Below are 18865 nucleotides of genomic sequence, written 5' to 3'. Positions count from 1 at the left end.
ACATTATCAGGATTATGTCTGGCAAATGCCCTCTTAATTGTACTTTTCAGCTAGGTTTTCTCTGAAAAGGAGGCTTAAGTTGAGTGTCTCTTAGTGTCTGAATGTGTGCATCTGTCTGTTTGCCTGCCCTTTCTGCCCAGGAACATGCTATCTGTTGGCCAACTTCAACCAAACCTGATAGTGGTAAAGTTGAGTCAAAGACACTACTTTCCCACAGACTAAATCAGGAGGAAGGTGGATAAAGATGCTGTGAAGTGCCCTAAAGGAGGTTCACAGTGCGAGATCAGCCCTTACCATGGACCAGAGAAGTCCTGCGGGACAGAAAGCCAGGCCTCCACCTATCACCTGGCTATACCTAAGGTTCCTTCGGACGCCCTGACAGGGAGGACGCACCTGGGGAAGGTGGGATGGTCCCGAAGCAGCCGGCGAGCCGGAGGCTACCAGAGCTGGTACTCTGTCTCCCGGGGGGGAGACAGCCAGAGCCTCGTCCCCCCCCACGCCCGCCGTGTCACCCAGCCCCACGGGAGGCGGTGGAGCTCTCCCACTCCCCGCCGTCACACCCTGGGCGCCCCCAGCGGCAGCGGGGCCCGGGGAGGCGATGCAGGCAGAGGGCAGGGCCGCCCCCCGTGGAAGAGGCGCACCGCCCCCGCCGCCCCGCGCTGCCCGCAGGTGGCGCTGCCGGCAGCCGCGCTCGGACCCGCCGCCGCCGCGCCGGCCGGGCTAGCGCAGCCCCCCGGCCCCGGCCGCAGCCCCTGGGCCCGCCCGCAGCTGCTTCCGCGGGCCCGCGCCTCCCCGGCCCGCCCGCCACGCTGCGCGCCGCGCCGCCCACCCCGTTTCCATACACACACACACGCAGACACGCGCGGCGCCGCCGCGGCCGTCCGGTCGCCCCCCGCTCTCGCTGCGAGCGGCGTGAAGTGGGTCGGAGAGGAGCCCCACAGGCGGCGGGTGCCGCTGCCACGGAGTGCCCGTCTGCGAGGCGGCGGAGCGTCGCGGGAGGTGGGCGAGCGGCGTGGGGAATGGAGACGCCCGACAGCATCCACGGGGCCGTGTGACAGCGAGCGGCGCTCACACACTCGCACGCACCCTCCGGCTCGGAGCCGGAGCCGGTGCAGAGCCGGGCAGCGCAGCCCTGCCCCGTCCTACGGGGAGCCGACATGGAGTGAGAGCAGCGTGCCGCCGCCAGGTAAGGCGGGGACGGTTACCTGAAGGGAGGCGGAGGAGGTGCTGGATCGGGGCTTGGGTTTTGTTGCCTGTGCCCTTACGGCTTGTTGCCGCCGCGTTTCCCCAGCCCACCCGAGAAACGCCCTGCCTCAAGTCCCCCGGCAGCCACAGCGGCAGTGCCGGGGTGCGTTACTTATGTAACCGGGGGGCGAGCAGCCTCGGCCGTTTTCCGCTGGGCAAGCGGCGAGGTGACAGTGGGGGTGCCGCTGTGGAGGGAGGAGACGGCGACGGGCTGGACCGGTACCGAGAGGCCCTTTTTTCACCTGCCGTCGCGGGAGCCTCCTGAGTGGGAGCCTCGGTCCCGCGCCGTCGAGCAGAGCTCTGCCGCCGCGCCGAGGCCCTCACTCGCCTCTGGGCTCGACAGTGGGCACCCGCGGGCGGGGGAGACCAGGGACGTCCCGCCCGGCCGCCCGCTCCCAAGCGGCGCTCCAGCTGCAGCGCCGAAGCCGGGAAGAACTTCAAAGCGGCGGCAGGCGGGGGGAGCGGGCTGCTGTTTTGGCTGCTCCAGTCTCATTCCTCCTCTGGGAGGGCAGCAGGGGACGGCCGCGCTGCGGGGAGCTTGGGTCGCGTTGGTCCGAGGCGGGCAGCGCTGAGGTCAGCCGGGACGAGACTGAGGGGAGCCGAGGTAGCCCTGAGGGGAGACGGGGTAGCGTTGAGGGCAGCCGGGGCCGGGCTGAGGGGATCCCTAGCCAGGTTGAGGGGGCGTCGCGGCCCCGACCCCGCGGGGCAGGCAGGGATGGGAGAGCCTTCGCCGGGAATGAGAAGCAGCGGGAGCGGAGGGGAAGGGGGATGCTCAAGAAGGGGTACCCGTCTCCTCTTGATCGGAGGGAGAGCGAGCTCGGTATCACCATGGCGACCTGAGGGAGGAAAGAGCTAAATAAATAAATAAATAGGAAATTACTCCCCCCTTCCCCTCCCCCGGTCCCCGTCGCCGCCCGTTCCCGGCCAGGTCCGGTACCAAAGGTGGGGGGAAAGATACCACAGACCAAACTTTCTTCTCGTGGTGAAAGGGGGCGGCGAAGGGCCAGAGAACCGTAGCGGGGAAGGGGCTGCCACACAGGGCTCAGAGAGCCGCGGTTGCAGGGAGCCAGGTGCCCCCGAGTCGCCGTGCCCGAAGCCTCTTCTCCGGCCGCGGCGGGAGGGCGAAGCTGCTTCGGTGCAAGCTCCGCATCGCTGCTTATTGCCGTGCCAGCCCTGCCCCCCGCCGCCCTCCCCCCGCTCCGCGCACCGCAGGGCACTTTGCCGCCGGCTGCCGGCCCCGCTTCAGCACCGCGGACAGTGGTGGGAGCGGCGGCGGCAGCACCGGGGCAGCGCGGGCGGGGAGCCGGCCGGGGCTGTGGATCGGGCTCCTGCGCTGAGAGGACGAGGGAACCCCCGCCGGTGTCCCCTCTCCAGAAACCGCAGCCTTTCTCTGCTGGAGCCAGCCCCCGAGCACAGTGCCACTCCGCACCGGGTGCCAGGAGACAGAGGAAGCCTCACCTAGGGCCACTAAACTTTGCTGAGCCAAGTGCATGTCGGAGGTGAGAGCAAACACGTTAACAAATGGCATCTTTTACACGGATTTGCTCGAGGTTGTTTCTTAGGACTCTGCTGCAGTGGTTCTCGGTAACTTGTTATGGCTAACTGGTTCCCCACCAGGATCATTCACACATACAACATCCATAAAATGAGTCCTGCAGAAATCGTGACAAATGTGTGTTGTTGACTTGTTTTCCTTCCGAAAACTTGTTGAGAAATTGCACTGGGATAAATTGCACTTGAAGAAATTGCACTCTTAGGTTAGGGAACTATCCCACTGCTGAGGTGCACAATTACACAGGTGGAGTTTCTGTCAGTCAGACAGACATGATCAACTAATCAGAAAAACACCTCCTGGTTAAGAACTGTTCTCCTCGGACTTTTGGCGACCAGTTTAAAGAAGTACACAAAATGAGGGAAAAGAAGTATCCAAGTCAGTGATAATTCACCAAAAGCCAAGTGATACTTATTGCACTCATAGCTTGTAAACTATTGGCTCCATTTTCCTATACATATCTCATGCTGGTAGTTACATATGCAATTATTTCTTCAGACTATGAGAAAATATTCTAGAAAATAGAACAGCATGTTGAATAATGTGCACTGGGGAAGACAGAGATGTATTAGTTACTTTTGTGCTGTTCACTATGTCAGGATGTTCTTTTTCATTAAGCAAACAAGATTTATTTAATCTTGCCTTGGTCCTGGTAGGCAGTAAACTGTAGATACATGTAGAATCGTTAGTTTTGAATCCAAATCCCCAACCTCTTGAGGTTGTGCTCTAACTATAATCAAGCTGTCAAATCACACCAGCTACTTGGTTCCTTCTTTGCCTGCATTCCTTCTTTGTTATGAATTGTCTGTTTCAAGTAAATCCTAGCCTAGAAGAGACAACCACATAGATGAGTCCTGTTTGTACATGGGAGTTAGTCAGCCTTTGTACTTATGCAGGCACTTCAAGCAAATTCATCTCTAAGAATAACAAGTTGAAGTAAAGTCTTTTTAACTGTAGATCCACATTTTGCCCTAACTACACTTCTTGACAAGCCAAGTGAACTAATGAGTTAAGCCTTCATGGAAACGGAGACCTGAATTTCTTAATGATGAGCCTCTACATTTTCAGACCTGTCTCATAGGGAGTATGGAAATAAAGGACAGAACTGTTAAGTGTGGTCTGGGAACTCATTACTTTCCTGTGGGAAAATGAGGAAAAGTAATAGAATACAGATCTTCAGGGCAGTTACCAGATCATTTATAATACTTCAAGCTATTGATTTTTTTATGTAAGTCCTTCAGTGTCAGAATAATTTTATCAGATAATTACAAAATTATTTTGCCCTATAAGCAACACAAGAAAAAAATTTAATTATAGGAACATAAACAGAAATTCCCACGGCCTCAATCAGTTCAGTAAAAGACAGAATTCTTTGTGGAATTTCTGCCAGTGCATTTACACTACATTCAATATGAGCTTTCCAAGATACATAATTTCACAGCAGAAAATACTTATTTTTCATAAGCATGTATTTGTAGCCTTGTTTTATATTAATTTTATTGAAACATGGTATTTTGGAAGGAAGACAAATTTCCTTCTTCAAGCTATGCAACAGAAATAGCATTTCCTTTCTATTTTCCTAAAATATCCATCACAAGGGATTTATTCAAACATTTCACAGGTTAAGCTCTGTGTTATCCTTTCTTTCACTTATAAAATATTAGGAACTCTTGACACTCTTGGTGTAAGCTTACTGGGTTTGTCATGACCTTCTCATGGTATTTTCAAATATACAAATAGATTTTTTTAGTCAGGAGTTGTTTATATGCTTCTATAAAAGTAAGATGTAAAAAAATTCATATTAGCATTTTCCCAAATAAATTAAACTATGTCTTAAGTAATAGTGGTTGAAGCATGCTGCAGAACAGATTTCTGGTTTATTATTTCTTTTATTCTCACTGTTATTAAAAGCTTGGAAGCTCTGTTCAGTGTTTTCATCATCTGCTTGCTGCAGAATGTTGCTTTTTAATTGGGACAATTAAACACTGGCAGTTTTTAAAAAGAGATATAGTTTAGGTTAATGTGCTTGTTACATTTATGTGGATGTACAATTTTTACTGGTAGAGACAGTTTGGTAGTAGACTACATTACTCCAAGTATAATAACTATCAATATTTAAATATTAGTCACGCAGAAAGAGATCAATGCTTCTTAAAAAATGAATGCTACATTTACTGAACAGTAAACCAAACAAAATAAGTTTTAATTTCATTCCTGCTTGATAGTGACTTCCTGGAAGATATTTTATTTTCTTTTGTTCTGTTTTCTTTTTTTTGTTTGGTTGGTTGGTTTGGATTGAGGTTTCTTTCCCCAAAAACTGTGCATTAGATGCTTTACTAGAGTGCTATTGATATTGGAAATGTAGTTTTATTATAGGTTAGTTATGAATAGAAGTATTGAACAATAGCATGTTACTAACTCCACTTTTTCACATAGCACTGCAATTTTTAACTATACCCAAGGACGCTGGCTGTCATGGAAGCTTGAAGCGTTCTGGCAGAGCCTCATGACAGTGTTGTGGAGTCTTTGTCAAAAGGTCAACCCACACCAGGCCACCCCACCTCAGCGTACTGCAGGAGGTGGATGTGAGCAGTCCTGGACATGCAGGAGCTGGAGGAGGAAATCATCTGTGGTCAAAAGTCATGTGCAGAGACTGGAATTTTTCAGTTGTATATGTTGGTACAGCAGCTGCAAAGGCACTGTGCTGCAGATATGAATCATGTCCATAAGGAGGTTTAGAGCACCATTGTGATTTAACTCATCACCCATGGTCTGCCTCGTAGACTATCATACAGGGCCAAGGGAGTTAGACAACTAAAGAAACGCATCTTGTTTATATTTTATAGGCTTATGAAAATGGATTTTTTGCTAGTTAGTAGCATGCACTCTATTCTTGAGCTTTTACATATGGCCAGCGGAACATCCTGTCTTCAGATACAGGACAAAAAAAAAAAAAAGAGTAAATTTTAAAGTTCTTAAAAGATGTGCAATTTCTATGTATTTTGCAGTTCATGCAAATGGAACCTTCAGAGTTACACAATTCTCAGTAAAATCAATGAAGATTCTGCATGGGTGGTAGGACTGTACACAGTCCTGACTGCAGAAGTGCCAAGTCATGCCAGAGGTTGCAGAAGAAACTCTAAAGTAACTGAGAAGAACCTGTAACAGAAGTTTGTTCTGGAATATTAGTCAATATAATTTTGAATTTAAAAAAAAAACAAAACCAACTAAAATGTGACACCCTATTGATTCCCTGCTTCTATTTGCCAGTTACAGCTTCAGATCAGTTATTAATGGTATCTGGGTGTGAGGTACAGCATGGTATTTCTGGTATAAGTATCCACAAGAATAGGGATCATACGATTATTGTAGATCTAAGTGACAATAAGATCAGAAAAGCCCTCAGAAGACACATTGCTTTATTACAGTATTATATATCACCTTAGTATTAGAAAATAAAAGGCTCATTCTACCAGGCTTCAAAATGAATGCAAGTATATGGCCAGAAGTGCACATTCATGATATACACCATTGTTCAGTTTGATATTATTAACTTTCAAGTAGCATTTATTTTCTTGTCTCACTTCAGCAGGAAAATAACATAGTATATCCAAGGGCAAAACTAACCTTGCAGTCAGAAAACTCTTAACATTTTCGTGCATAGCTTGCAATTCACAGGAGCACATTTTGACTCCACAGATATTTAAGTTTCTTAAAGCATTTGCATTAACAGCACTGTCTGTGTTAGTGTAGTCAGTGAAGGCTCATTCAAATATTTAAGCCAGAGAGTCTGTCATTAATCTTTACTGCCAACGACCTACCCTTTTTGTTGCGTGCATAGTGGGTGGTTCATACCGAGGGAGCTCAGCTTCAGCCTTTGACATGTGTGTGGACATCCGAGCCTTCCAAGCAGAAAAGCTTCCCAACCAGAGGAGGTATCTGAATCATCCTAACACAGACATTTCAGGATGCTAGCACAAATGTAAATGTCATCTTTGCTGTTTGGCCTTGAGGCAGTGCCATGGGTCCCACAGCTAAAGGCAGAGGTTGGAGAGAGTATGGGTGGGGAGAGGTGCTTTAACACAAGCTTGGATATGGTTCTATATCCCACAACAGGCCTGCAGAAACAGAAAGAGCCTTAACCTTGACTCTGATTTCACTTCATACCCCCTGATGAGACTATGCTGGGTCTTTAAGTTCAACTGTGCCTTTAGAAAGAGAAGTTCTAGGTCCGATTGCTACTATCACAGGAGTGACAGCATTTCATAGGCAAATAAACACAACAGATCATAAGTTTATACAGCTGTTCTGTATTATTCCACGTTAATTTCATCTACGTAGACTGTTGGAGCCTGACCTGAAGAAGCCACTATGTTCAGGGTTTGGTGGAACTTGCTGGAGCTGAGTGCTGGGGCTTGTTTTCTTATGAAAGCCAAGTGCTGACATTTGTGCTGAATTCTCAAAAAAACTTCTGGACAAGAAAACAATAATGTTCAGATTGAAAGGGTGAAATAGAAGGCTGAGAGAACGAACAAGATGATGAGAGAAAGAGCACACAAGAGAATAGTTAATTCAGTGCTGTAATCAACTCTGTTCTGCAGTGCTTTATCATAAGCATCCCTGCATTAGGTTCACCAGCTCAGAGTGCTTTGCAGCATTGCAGGAAATCCTCTGCTTTTTGTTTCTTATTTAAAAAAATAATCTCACTCTGTCTTACAGACAACTTTGACAGTGAAAGTAAAGAAGAAATTATCCTATAATTTAGTATTTATTATCATCAAGAGCAGGGATTCATTAGAAAAATGGGAAATTACCAAATTATTTCTCAAAGTATTGATTTGAAGAATGAGAAAATAATGTCAATTCCTACCTTCCTGCTCGTTCTTCCGCATCTCCTGTTGACACTCACAGTCTGCAGTTTCTATCAGCTTGTCAGATCAATTGCCCATTCTTGAAAAGAAACATTTATGCTAAATGATTGTAATTAAGAAGTTTTTTCTTCCAGCTCAATACCTGTCTGGACATGGAGAGGTAATGCCCTGTTGATTTTCCTCAGTCCAGATTTTCACAGGAGAAGAGTCAATAGGCAATGCCTGCTTTGGAAGTAGAGCCTCCCTGGCCCCTCTGTAGCATCAGTGGAAGAAGCTGGGCAACTCTGAAGAGCAACCTTAATCTACCAAAGATCTCAATAGGCCTCTAGAGATGTCACATTTGGTGCCCCAAGTTTCATGGGATGCATCTCAAGCAATTAAATTAGTGTGTCAATCTACAGTTGCAGAAGGTGGGATGAATCCCTGTCTTCGGAGCTCCCATACAGAACGATACTCGGTAAACTTCCTCATTTGCATGGTCCTGCATCACTGTCTTGCTAGATGCCTTACAGAAGTCTCAATATTATGTAGAACTTGAACTTATTTTGTTCTCCTATTGTTTCTGACACTCTCCAGATGCAGCATGAAGTAGCTCGTTGCTTCCTGGTCTCAGAGGTGGCTTTAGACTGTCAGAGCTGGAACCAACAGCAGGGGCAGGGAGAACATAGCTATGCAAGGAAACAGAAGGAAACCTTTTTTAGGAATTAAAACCAGTGGCTGTTTAAGGATATCAAGGCTGTCATTAACAGCAATGGGCTCTGAATCGTGGTCTCTGTGTCAGTGCAGAGAGGAAAGGAGGCTGAGCTGGAAGGGAAGTAAGGGAAACTGCCTGCCTTGGTACAGCCCCAGTGCAGTACCCTCCTCCATATGCTGCTGGCTTTCTCTGGTACAAATGCAGAGAAACATATGAGTTAGATGGGAAATAAATAAAATGCCTCATTTAATTCTTTACTGACTGGGGACTAGGGATTATCAAATCTTCACCCAGCATCATTTTTATAGGGGAGGAGGAGAAAGGAGACTATTGGACTGCTGCCCATTAGTGCTACCCAGTGTGGTGTGTACATCAAACTGGGGCTGTCCCACAAATGCATGCAAATGTCTCACAAAAAATGCAGCGTCCCTCCAGTAGTCTTGCTATACTTGGCTGTTGTGAATTGCTGTATAAGAATTCTAATACTTCAGGTAGTTAATAATGTTAAATAAGCTAGATATATGTTTATCTCAGCCAAGTATCCAGCAGGGATATGAACAATCTTTATGAAGCGGCTGTGTTCTATCTATTAGGCATAATTACATTAAAGCATGAAATGCATCAGAAGTCTTTCAGGATTACAAACAAAGTAAGATTAATCTACTTCCCAGAAATATACCCAAGTTACTATTAAAATCAGAAAGTGAAACAAGCAAACAGATCTTACTTATTAAGAAAATATTCCATCAATATCTGCAGTATTCTGGGGATGATGACTGTAACTGCATGTAGGATCTTTACAATGTGATTTTGTGGTAGTTGTTGGTAAGTGTTGACTTTGTACTCATGAGAGCTGTGCACTATGTGAGAACACTGTTCTTCAAACATGTTCTTCAAACCATTACTTTTTTTCACTATAACCAGGCTTAAAGTTTTAAGAAGAGACCACAAACTTCTGCTGCATCCCAGTGCCAGATTCTGGGTCTGAGTTTTTCATTGCTTGTCAGAGATTGAAAAGCTATGTAAAAATTTAGGAGGTCAAAATCTAGGAGAAGTGGGGAGGAGAAAGGCTCAAAAGAGAAGGAATAAAGACATACAAAAGAGGGAAAGGAAAAAACCCCTAGAAGTGGATCACAAACACTCCCATATTCCATCCCACCCATCCATCCCACAGTTCTGGAATGGCTCACTGAAAATGTAGGCCTGTTTGCAACATCTGCATGTTGCAGATCACTATTTCACTTCTCTCTGCCCCTCGCAACTAGCAAATTTATAGTTTTAATTCTAATCCAGTTCTTACCAAATCACAGGGCTCATAAATTCATTTCACAAGAAGCTACAGCAGTTAACACACTCACTTAACACTACCAAAGCTTTTGCCTTCTGGATATATAGAAAGTAATTACAAAGGTACTCTAAACTGCTACCCAGAAAAGAAATAGTACCCACTGTGTATAAACAGCAAGTGTCTGTTATTGTCACACTGCATTCCAGCAGTGTTTGCTGCAGGAAATAGATTTACTCTTTTGTGATACAAGAGGTAACAATAGCTGATATGAAGCCAATATATCTTCAACCAGAATTTCGCCTGAAGTATTGTATAAAGTCAAACAGTTATAAAGAGTACAAGAAAAAAAAATAATAATTAGGAAGAGGTTCTCTCTTGCACCAGTTGCAAAGAATAGAACTCATGTTTTGTTTGTTGTTTTGTTTTTAATTACAGCTGCATTCAGAAGCCAGACTGGTGGGTTTGGGGAGTCACACACAACTCACATCTTAGAAGATAATTAAGCTATGGGCTGGTAGGAAACTCAGGTAGGCCTTTAGAGATGCAGAAGAGAAAACCTGCATGATATTATCATGAGGGAAAATAATGATAACAAAATAAACTGGAGGAAGCCTTGCTGGAAATGTATAGGAATAGTAAATTCTGCAAAGCTCTTACAGAAATAGAATCACAGAAAATATGTGATCTTATATATGCATTTTAGTCAAAGAGCATTAAAGTCTTTCCATTAACTTCAATAGGTTTCATATCAGACCTTAAATGTAAATTTATTTTAAATAGGCTAGTATAAAGGAGAGAGAGATCTGACACAGATCTCACAATGACTTCATTACTTAAAACTGTCATTAGAAATCTTTGTATAATCCAGCCTAAACTTTTTTCTTATTTGTGCTACATAACTCCAATGTGCAGCCAGCAGATAGAGGGAAAGCAATCAACTAACATATTCTAGAAATATCTGCCAGTATTCCTAATCCTTTTCCTTTATGGTGGTTTTAAAATGCAGTTTATCACATTTTTCCTCCGTACAAGCATATGGTACTCCTATGGGAGTTTTGCAACTCCCTGGGAGTAAACACAGCACATTTTCAACAGATATGGCAGTGTATTAACCCCAAAAATTACCAGCCTGAGTATTTCTGCATGATCTTTAGTAAAGATCAGCATGCTTTAGGGCCAAAGCATGGGTTTGGGAGTCTATATTTCAGAGTAGATTATTTTTAAAATAATAGCTGTTGCAACTTCCATGGAATGTCAGTCAACATTGGTCAAGGTGAGCACAGCTGAAATGGTCAAATGAGAAGCATAAAAATTGTCATGTTATATTTCCTCACACCAACCAATGAAATATCATAGTTCTTTTTTAAAATTCAGATTTATGCTATTGCTACTTTCCCTTGATTAAGTATTCCATAAACAAGTAGTGCAGTATCAGACCCATATCAGATTATGGTGATAACTCTAACCATTCTGTCAGCTGAAAAGCAAAGCAAAAAGCAGTTTATACAGATCACTATGATCCATGAGAAGCTGAGAGAGGGGAAACTATATTATTCCTGAAAGAGATATCATGGCTCATAATTGTGTTGAACTATATCCTTTGTAAAGTGGACCTTTTCAGTAGAAAACAAATGTTAGTTCAAGCCTAATGAATAATTATTTTCTTGAACAGTAGGCCCATTAAAATTCCAAGTGAAACTGGAGCTATTGTATAGGCAGGGCTACTCCATATGATTCTAGACAAAGACAAACTAAGGAGCTGGGCTGTGCAATTGGGAAAGGCGAGAACAAAGACTGGCAACTGGCATGATAGGAAATCTTCATTTTGTTTGTGAAAACAAGGCTTCAGACTCAAAGCATATATTCCACAGTTCAGCATAGTCACAGTCTAAAGACTGGATTTTATGAGTCGGTTTTGTAGTCACTTGAGCTGCATTGGTAAAACTGTGCCAACAGAAAAAAAAAATACCAAAACAAAAATAACAACAAAAAAGCCAAACCTCAAACCTTACTCTTCAGTTATAACTGTAATCATCAAAGCCATGTTCAATAACCTAGAATTAGCACTTCTACTTAATCCTACACACGAACGTGGGAGGCAAAGAGGAGGAGAACAGTTTAGTTCTGATGCAGCTAGATAAACATGTATTAATGATTAGCACAGAGGTCAAAATTAGAACTATTAGAAATAAAAGTTAAAGAAAAAAAAATTAAAAAGCTTCCCCCACCACATAAAGATGTTTATACAAGTAACTGGAAAATAAAATGTTTTACCTTTATATTGCCTGTGAATATTTCCTCTGTGACAATAATCAAGGACCTGATCTTATATGTGCTACCAACATTCAGATTTTTGTCCACGTGAGAAGACTCTTGTTCAGTGTATGGATAATTATTACTCTAACTTAACCCCTATCATGGACCTCTAATGAACTCAGAACAAAACCTAATCAACACTACTGAATATAAGAATTATGCAATCATTTAACAGAATTATGGAAAAAATAGGTTAGAAGAGACCTCTGGGGGTCTCTAGTGAAACATCACCAGTGCCAAGCAGAAGGGAATAATCCCTTCCATCAACCTGCTTGCTAATTTGTTACTAATGCATCTCAGCTTTCATTGCTTTAAGGGTACACAGCAAATTCACATGCAACTTGCTGTCTGTAGAACTCATGGGTCCTGTCCTGCAGTGTTGCTACCCAGCAAGTTGGTTCCCAGCATATATTGATTCATGGCTTGCTCTTCCCCAGGTACAGGACTTTGCATTTCTCCTCATTCCACTTCATGAGTTTCTTGATAGTCCATTCCTCTTGCTTGTCTAGATCCTGCTGAGTAACATCCCTATCCTCCCTGTGCATCAACTGATTGTTCCAGTTTGGTGTCATCTGGAGACTGGCTGAGATGCCCTCAGTCCTGTTGTCCAAGTCACTGATGAAGGCATTAGCACTGGCTCCAACTGGTATCAACTCCCAAGGAACACCGTGAACCATTAAACTTGAAACTGTAGACCCTTCAAGTTCAGAGGTCCAGTCAGTTTTCCACCCATCCTTACAGTCTGCCCATCCAGTCCAGTTCTCCTTGTTTGGCTAGCAGAAGTTATGGGATAATGTCGAAAGTCTTGCTGAAGACTTACTACTCTCTCTTATCCACAGACCCAGTAATTTCATTGTAGAAGTCTGTCAGATTGATCAAGCATGATTTGCCAAGAGAAGAATACAAGATAACTCTTCCTGGTCATGTTCTTATCTTTCATGTTTCTGGAAACAGCTTTTTTGAGAATTACCTCCATAGTTTTCTCAGGGACTGAAGAAAGACTAATCAGTTCACTAAATCCACCTTCTAAATCCACCTTTCTTAAAAGGAAGGTATATCATTTTCCTGTTTATAGTAATCATGGAACACCTTATGTATTTTGATTTTTAATATTCTCATGTTCATTATTCTCAATTTTAAATTTTATAATTCCTTTCACTTCGAGTATCCCTGTCTCTTGCTGATAACTTGGCTGATGCTCAGTGTGTAACTTAATTTTCTGTGTGAGTAGTCTGTCATTGAGTGATTACTTGGCAATCACTTCCAAATTTGTGTCATATTTCTAGAAGGTTTATATTTTACTTGTAAAGTTTTCCCCTGCAGAAAGTAGGTGTACAGCATCCCAGTCCAGAAGTGCATTTGGAATTTTCTTTTACAAATTGTTAACTTAATAAAATTCCTACCCTCACCAAATATTTTATCTGTATTCCTTCTGTGTGCATGTGTACTGGAATAGGAAGCTACATAATTTGAATAAACTTTTAACTCATTTGCAGTAAAACAAAGGTACAGGTTTAAAATGTTTAATCATTCACTTGGCAAATGTTTATTGTGCGAGTAGATCTACACTACCGAAGTGCATAGAGATATCTAGGGATAGAGTTATACAAAGGAGTATGGGAGTTTCGGTTTGGTTACTTCTGAGTCTTTAACACGAGCTTGCTTTCTGATATTTTCAACTGTGTATTTTTGATACTAGTCGTACATATAAGGTAGCTGCTGCTTTTGAGGTGAATGAGAGTTTCCTACTCATTTCAGTGGGAATAAGTTGAAACATTTAATTAAATTTTGTCATCTATATCAATCCTCATGGAAGAACTTTAGCATACTGATATCTTCCTCATAGACATATCCTTGTGGGATAATAATTGAAAATGTGAATTAACTGCATTAACTACCACATAATCAGGTTTTTTCCAAGACAGTCAAATTTCTGATTGACTTACACTGTTACAGTAATGACTACTGCCATTTCAGTCCACTAATAAAAGCACAACAAAAGCATGACAAGGAATTCTAAAACAAATATGCCTCTGCCCTGCTTTGCTTTTTATCAAACTGTTTCTCCAGCTTTTTTCTTAGCTTCATGAATACAAGTGTCTCTAGACTGTACCCCAGGTCACCACAGTTGTTTCAGGTACTGAAATAAACTACCCACTCATTATTTACTCCCCCTCAAGTGGCTGATCTTTCGCTCACTTATTTTCCCCTTGCTCCTTGCTTCTTCTGCTCCTTGTATCTGTAGAAAACAGCATTTCTTTCTTCATTCAGTTTGTCAAGGCAGCTGAACAAAGCCTTTTATCCCCACTGGGCTTCTGAAAATGTGCTATGGTTACCCTCCACACTTGGAGGGACTTCCCACATTCCTCCTGAAGGTGTTTCTTTTCCTCAATGTATATTAATGAGAAAGCTCAGGAGTACACAACAGTATATTGAAAAGTGGACCAATTATCCTGTTGTGAGGAGCAGGCAAATTCTGATTTGCCCAGATTAGAAGGGAGTAAACTCCATTTTCTAGTACCTGCTCTCACTTATACTGAAATGGTTTTCATTTCCCCACTAGAATGTTACATATTTTGTCCCCAAGAGCATGCAGGGGTGAAGTGCTAGGAAGTGCTAAGAAACACTTCAGAGCACTAACCACAGGCAGACAGAGTACTCCATTTTCTTAACAAAAGCAATTATAGCCCTTATTGACCTGTACCCCTTCTACACGAAATGGGACAAGATCAAAGAATGCAGTCCTAAAAAAAAAAAAAGGCGGGGGGGAGAGTTTCAGGTTTCAGTTTAGGAAACAAAGCCAGCAGGTCAATGGCTGGGAAAGCAGGGTGTTGCATGGCTGTGTTTACTCTCTCTCAGACTCATCAAAGACTCTGAGTGTTCAGATGACACACATTCAGATTTAAGTCAAATAGTGGTTTCTTCTAATTACTAGCACTTTGAACTTCTAAGTAGTATCTCCAAGTGATGCTCTCCTGCCTCTAGCAACTCCCACAGAAAGAACATTTCAAGCTTAGCATCTGTACAGTAGATGCAGCACGCAGCATCTTACAGTTCTACTTTATTGGCAGTGCCATAAAAAGAATATATGATGGAAAGAGATGCAGGCCAAAGTAACTGCTGCTTTGCATGCCATGCAATCTCACTGCTGTGTTATGGCATGGATCATATACCAGAGGAGGAGAAACCCAGAGAATTGCAGAATACAACAATCCTATAGCAGCCAGAAATTGTACCTCTACAGAGCTAGTTCCTGAGCATGGGTGGGCACATGTATGGGAGGCTGACCTGCAGATGAAATTGTGTTTTCTCAGTCTCAGTCAGATTCTTTGTTGACACAGACCATATAGCTGCTCCGTACTATACAGCCTGGCTCATAGAGCCTTCAGTCTAGTGCCGTGGATGGGGAACAACATATTCCAAAAGCTTCCAGCATGGTCTCCACAGATACATCCACTTGGGGATTTCTGAATGACAGAATAATGCCATGGTCAACTATTGCAAATGGTCAACTATTCACATCAAACTGGGGCCACAGGAATCTACTACTAAGCGCACAATTATGCATGCTTTTTATCAGATCACTGAATTAAATCCATGGGCTACCGCACTTTATTACATACATGGAGAGATGGACATTTGGTATGGTGCAATTATCCTCTAATTCATAGTCCCTGTTAAAGAACTTCATTCTCTTAGCTGTCACAAACTGAGGCTGTTCACCTTTATAATAAAATTCAGTGCTCTGTTCCACTGTCACTTTCGTCATCAAGTAATTCTTGTCTTTCCATGCTGCTGCAGTATTATATAACCAGCCATGTGCAAAAGCTGGATGCAAACCCAGCTTAAGAGCCAAGCTCAGCACAGCACAGCCACATTCAGCTATCGATTTGGAGATAGGTACAAACTCTCAGCTGACCAGTTCCCATTACAAAGTAACAATGTTCAAGTGCCATAAGCATCATTCTTCCCTGCCATGAACTCCAGGGAGTCATGTATATGCTTATGAAAATCAGGATGGGAAAATTTCATGTCTACTTTTCAAGAGTGTGAACAGCATGCAGAAACACTAGAGCAGGTCTCCAAAACAGCACATTGGTATTAACGTGAGATAAAGTAAATCCTCCTTCTCAGTAGGACTCAAGGTGCAATATCTGTATGTGCAACATTTGCACATATAGGGCATGATGGACTGGAGAATCACATCTGCTGTTAATAAAAGACAGTACAACTACAATGAACAAGAGAATAGCGGTGGGATGGAGAGAGTAGAGAATGATGTTTTAAAAACAGAGTCCAAGAAAACACATTACCTTTTTAAACTTGCTTACATTTCAGAGGAGTTTCAGCAAGGGTGTGAATTTCTCCCACTGTACCTGAACAGAGACTAAAGAAAATATAAAGGTCAAGTATCATGAATAGCAATACTGATTACTTATTAAATTCCCACCATTCAAGATATGTGTAATGCCTTAAGCTCTGTTCTGTGCTTATAAAGCATGCCACAAAATACAGTACAGAGGCAGAACTGTGGCTGAGCTGCTTTCAGATTCAAAAGTTCAATGTGGTACCACTCCCTGGAGAATTAGTCCTATCAGGAGTCAGGACTTCTTCAGACAGAAGCACACCCTCATACTAACACCGCTACACAATTTTCAGAACCCAGGTTAGCAATTCATTGCAACAGCTATCCCACCCTTAATTCACCACAGGATTCAGTGTCTCCCTTACAACTAAGCAGCAGAATTCATCTAGGCCAACAGGTCAGTAAGCCACTAGCCCAGCAGCCCTCAAAAGCTATCAAATACAAGTTTCAGGAGACAGTTCTAAATATAAGGTGTTAACAAGTATCACAATGTACATAACAGAGGGTGCTGAACACAGGCAGCTCCACAAGAAGTATCTGCTCTCAATTATTTGTCAACCTGCATCAATAAGGACAGTGACAGAGGTCAATGCTTCATCCTAAGCCATGGACTACATTTGCAAATGCTGTATTTCCCTCTTCATTAAGGTCAAGAGGGGGAAGATATTCAGCACTGGATGTGCCACTTAATAGAATTTCATAAGACTTATGAAGGAAAGCTCTGAGATTGGTCTATCAGATGAAACAAATAATCATAAACATTTTAACACAGGAAGCCTCCAAAGACAGAGACAGTAGATGACTGTATAGGTTTTTGCAACAGTACCAGTAACAGAATAGGAGGAAGAGGAGGGATAAAGTTGGCTACATCTGTCTTCAGAGGCAGACAGTTTCCAGCTCCTGAGTAATCATCTCCTGTGACCAGGAATAGACACATTGTCCTGGTAGGCAGAAAAAAATCTATTCCAAATCTGTTATGAAAAAACTCAAGAATTCAGAGGATGTGTTACTGCCAAGCAGCCTGAGTCTGAACTAACTGAAAAGTTATTCGAGCTTACTTGTACCACTAACTGCACTTCTTACTCCAGACACTGATACTACCTTGAATGAAAAAATAAAATTAATTAGGAAGCTCAAAGATCTGGAGCAAAGGACTCAAGGGAACACGGGGAACGTAACCATCAGGAACATGGTCTTGGCCAGTTCTTACAGCAAATGGTCAAGCTCATGAAGAGATAAGAACTAGGGTTAAGGCCTTCCTGCTCACATGGTATTACTGGGATGGAGTGTGGCGTCTGTGACCACAAAATGGTGTTCCATAAGCTAGTGATAAGAGGAGTGCCACCTCATGACAAATAGAAAGACCACCTTTGCTTATAAACTTCCTCCTGGAGGAGGATTTTAACTGCTGTTGAAGGGAAGGATTACAGAATCTTTCAGGAAAAAAAAAAACACAACCTTCCCTGAAAGGCTGTAAAGCACTTGAACAGGCTGCCAAGGGAAGGTGTTGAGTCACCATCCCTGGAGGTATCTCAAAGGTGTGCAGATGGGGTGCTTAGGGACATGGTTTAGTGGTTAGTGCTAGGTTAATGGTTGGGCTAGATGATCTTAAGGATCTTTTCTAACCTAACGAATTCTATGATACTAGGTATTTGTAAGCACCAATGACTTTGACAAAGACCTAAAATCAGAGGTGTGCATAAGGCTATTAATGAAAACGTCATTAAGGATGAAGTGAATGAGTGAGTCAATCCATTTAATAAGTCTGATTATTTCCCTTTTATTTCCTGTTTTCCTTGCATTAGTACAGACCTGTTACTAGATGATCAAGATACAAGTTATCTGGTGCAACAGAGGCTTCAAGAGGTGGCTGACACAGTAGGTTTGTTCAGTGCCTATCCAAATGGATTATGTGTAGGAAAGGACTAGATGCAAGCATCCAGGCAATGACAGAAGAGGAAAGCAACAAGGTGCTAATACATTGGAGATTTAAAATAGGTCACTGACCTAGAAGAACCAGGAGATGAATTCTTTTGTGGGTAATTAGAAGAATCACCCAGATTGCGAGAGCTGTTGATCATAGGGACGTGAGGAATTTTTGTAGAAAAGTACAGCAGATGAGGAAATCTGTCCTTCAGAGAAAGAGCACATGCCTACACACACACACTCACACACACACAGAGGAATCCAGAAGAGGGGTAAGAAATGTAGTAAGGGATCAGCTGAGCTAACTCGTGAATTTCACATCGACCTTACAAGAAGGACACATACACAAACTATGTCATAGCGTTGAAGATAATTGCTGAAGGAAATGGGCTAACTCTGGAAGCCAAGAAACTAAATTCAGCTAGCAAGAGGCATCAGTGATAGCAAGAAATTAATATGTAAGTATTATAGATTAGTAGGAAGAGGAAGCGCTGGCAGACTCTTGGCCTGCTTCTCAACAGGAAGGAAAGCTACAGATGATACTCAGTAGGACAGAGTATTTTATGTGTTTTTTGCATCAGCTTTCACTAGAAAGACCTGTGGTGAT

General features: G+C 43.1%; 1 protein-coding gene across 2 annotated transcripts in view; it reads left to right on the top strand.

Moving 5' to 3' along the window:
* Positions 1 to 680: 680 nt before the first annotated feature.
* KCNJ6 (potassium inwardly rectifying channel subfamily J member 6) overlaps positions 681 to 18865 on the top strand; it is a 169606-nt gene continuing 151421 nt past the window's right edge. Inside the window, exon 1 of one of the 2 annotated variants that reach the window (XM_021299680.2) lies at positions 681 to 1186. The gene's annotated coding sequence lies outside the window, so the exon portion shown is untranslated. The remainder of the gene's footprint in view (positions 1187 to 18865) is intronic. The other variant, XM_021299679.2, reaches the window with a different exon arrangement.

Source organism: Columba livia, chromosome 1, assembly GCF_036013475.1.
Source record: "Columba livia isolate bColLiv1 breed racing homer chromosome 1, bColLiv1.pat.W.v2, whole genome shotgun sequence".
Lineage (NCBI taxonomy): Eukaryota > Metazoa > Chordata > Aves > Columbiformes > Columbidae > Columba > Columba livia.
This window is presented reverse-complemented; position numbering and strand designations above follow the sequence as displayed.